The sequence below is a fragment of the Chrysochloris asiatica genome, unplaced genomic scaffold (genome assembly GCF_000296735.1).
Source record: "Chrysochloris asiatica unplaced genomic scaffold, ChrAsi1.0 scaffold00018, whole genome shotgun sequence".
NCBI classification, from domain to species: Eukaryota; Metazoa; Chordata; class Mammalia; order Afrosoricida; family Chrysochloridae; genus Chrysochloris; species Chrysochloris asiatica.
Window position 1 is genome coordinate 4,101,532 of NW_006408536.1, and position 3,478 is coordinate 4,105,009.

Sequence of the window (3,478 nt, forward strand, 5' to 3'; positions counted from 1 at the left end):
GCACACAGGGGCATGACATGTAAACTCCAAGTTATTTAATTCACCAGGATGAATTATCTAGCTAAGAAATGATCCACCCACCTTTCCTGCTTATCTTTTTGGTTGGTTATTGTCAAATACTAGGAATCCTTATCTTCCTTCCTGGCACCTTATAGGAGATGGTTGTCCCAGGAGGCCTTCATGGAAGGTAATCCTATGTGAATTTTCAGCAATAAAACTTCAAGAAAATGGAAAGCGTAAACAATGCTACACTATAAAACTTCACCTCCTTCTTGCTACCCTCAGTGTGCTCAAAGTAGTCAATGTTAGCACACAAGGGCATGACATGTAAACTCCAAGTTATTTAATTCACGAGGATATATTATCTAGCACAACAAGAAATGATCCACCCACCTTTTCTGCTTATCTTTTTGGTCAGTGGGTGGGTGAGTGAATGTGTGAGTGAGTGTGTGAGTGAGTTAGTGGGTATGTGTGTGTTTGGAAAAGTGTAAGTAAGTTTTCAAGAAACAAAACCATGTTTCACTTTACTTATATTGCATAAACATATTTCTGAAAATTTCAGATCAACTGAGAAACTTGATTTAAAATAAACAGTTAAAACGGATTATCTTTCTGAGTGTCAGAAAAAAATAAGATTAAAAGTTTAACATTTTTCATCAGATTTAATAAACTTTAGAAGTCAACTATAAGAGAATAGGCAAGAGGAAAGAGATGGAAATAAACTGTTTATATATTTGCATAAAGCTAAGGAGAAACCAAAGGAAAGAAGGAAGAATATAAGGAAGGAAAAAGAAGAGCTAGTTCTTCTTATTATTATAACTTGTAGAAGACAAAAGGCAAATCTCTGTTAAGTGAAAATCAATTGCAATGTCCACTCTGTTGAGGTGACATCTAGCTGGAGAGAGTACGACGTCTTCAGGATGCTACACAATGCGGGTGGCCTTGGCTCCCTTCTTCCTCGGATGTATCTGAGCCGCTGGACGAATCATCCAAATTTCCATCTCCGTCTCCACCTCGGTCTCCACCTTGGACTCTATCTGGGGCTCTACCTCGGGCACCACCTCGGGCAACACCTCTAGACCCTCCCAAGAGATTGTGGTGACCTCTATTTGTCATGTTGCGCATGAGGAACCAGAGCATGTGGCTGTCAAACATGTCACTGTGGTGTATGTTATCTTCATCTCGCTCCTGTTTGTTCCTCTTCATCACATTCTTTAAGCCGGGAAGCTCAGTGGCAGATTCAGCTGTGGGTGCCCAGATCTTGACTTCATGGTCTAGACCACAGGTCGCCATCACAGGTAGGTAAGGGTGGGGTTCAAGGCAGTTTACTGCACCTGAAGTGTCTCCTTCGATGAACTGAACGATCTGGCAGGATGCTTTCTCCCACATGAAGAGGTGGCCGCAATCACTCCCGCTGGCTACAAACTCGCTCTGCGGGCCGTAGAAGCTGACACCTTTGACTGTGGCGCTATTTCTGTGCCCCTTGTATCTCTTAACATACTGGGCTCCATCACTGTCAGATGAGTTGAAGAGATAAATATCTTCATCATTGTAACTGGCAAGGAGCTCTGTGCCATCATGGTTATACACAAGGCTGGTGACATTTGCTTTGATATCACCGCTCAACAAGTGATGAGGAACAAACTTTTTGAGAACACCATTATTCACATTTTTGTCAATTTTCCTCTGGTCATAAATTCTTACAAACTGATCTCTTCCCCCAACTGCAAACTGATGGACGTTGGCAGGATCCACACACACTGAATACAGTGCCACTTTTCGGTCCATCTCTTTGGCTACCACCAATCTGGAAGCAGGGCGGCGATGTCTGAGATCAATAGAGAAGACAATTGCATCTTCACCAGAACTTAAGAACTTAAAGGGCGAGTCGGGCATCAGGGCCAGCTTGTGGGCGGCTCCCCTGTGCTGGGCCACACTCTTGGTGTACCTGACGTAAGGGGTGGCTGACAGCTCCGCGACACGCACCTGCCCATCACGGGAACACATGGCCAGGGTGGAATCACCACAATGGGGCAGGAACTTGACCTGAAAGATATTGCTTCTATGGCCACTCAAAAAGCTCAGTAGCGGCTGCCCTCGCGCCCAATCCCACAGTATCACACTCAGGTCATCGCTGCCAGTGACCAGCCAAGTGCCACGCTGATTAAAGTGGATGCTGTTGACACAACCACTATGACCCTGGAGCTCGTGCTGCAGGTGGAAACGCTGCACAAACATGCGTGCCCCACAAGCCTCGGATATAAAGCGGGGACGTGACCCCAGCTGCCGATCGCGAAGGGCATTAAGGACCCGCCAACGAGGTAGGGGCAGTGGGGAGGTCTCCGAGGACACCCACTCCTCCAGGATCCGGTTCCGATCAGCTAGTAACTCAGCATGTCTGGCACTAAGGCACTGCTGGGCACGTACCTGAGGCGGCTCTTCGATGTCAATGTCAATGTCGTCGTCATCGTCGTCGTCGTCGTCGTCGTCGTCGTCGTCCTCGCTAGGGTCGTTAGGGTTGTTGCTGGAGTCGACTTCGATGTCGCTTTCTCTCTCCTCCTCGTCCTCCGCTCTCGCATCCGAGGATTGATTACAAGCCAACAATGAATCATCTAGGCCTTCCAAATTTTCCACGTCGATGTATTCGCTTGAAGAGTCGGAGCTTTCCGTGCAGGTAAGGTCGGGAACGTCCGATTCGAAGTTCGACGTTTCAGGGTTTAGCTCTATCTCTGCCTCAGCTTCTGGGCTTTCATTTACTGAGTCAGTTTGGACATCTTGGCTGTCTGGGCTGGACATCTTTAACTTTTGTTTGCAGGCTAAGCTGTGAAAAAGCAGACCTAAGTGCAAAACCTCACGCGCAGTTTGGTCAAAATGGGGGACGGAGGGACGGATTATGGGAGCCCAAGAGGCTCAATAATAACTACAGGAGCCACGGAGGCTCAAAAGACTTCTTATCAAATCATAGTTCATAATACCCCTTCGAATGTTCTCACAGGTCTAGGCTGAGAGCCATCATACACTAATGAACAACTAGTACTCTGTTCTAAGACAAACTGTACTTTACAAACATTCTTAACAGAGATAAGCAAAAGTCATCCCCTTTTAGGTGAAACTCCTCATTGCACTGCTTGAATTTACAGTATGAAAAAACGGGCGGGGTGAGGGGCAATGAAAGGTTAGTTAAGGTATCCAGAATTAGTGACTTCCTGACATAACAAAAACTGCTATCTGAAAGAAAATTAAGAGCATAAGGGAGACTTGGAGAGCTCTAATTGATAGAATCTCACATAGAGTTGCCAGATAAATACAGAACACAAAAGCAAGTTGAATTTTAGCTGGAAATATAAACAATAAACAATATTTTAGTAAAGCGTAGTGGTTACGAATCGGGCTGCGAACCGCAAGGTCAGCAGTTCGAAACTACCAGCTGATCCGCGGGAAAAAGATGAGGCTTTCTGCTCCTGTAAGGATTTACAGC

The 3,478-nt window shown here is 45.8% G+C and overlaps 1 pseudogene; it reads right to left on the reverse strand.

The window, feature by feature from the left end:
• Positions 1-915: 915 nt before the first annotated feature.
• Positions 916-2,796, reverse strand: LOC102832814 (annotated as a pseudogene).
• Positions 2,797-3,478: the final 682 nt, after the last annotated feature.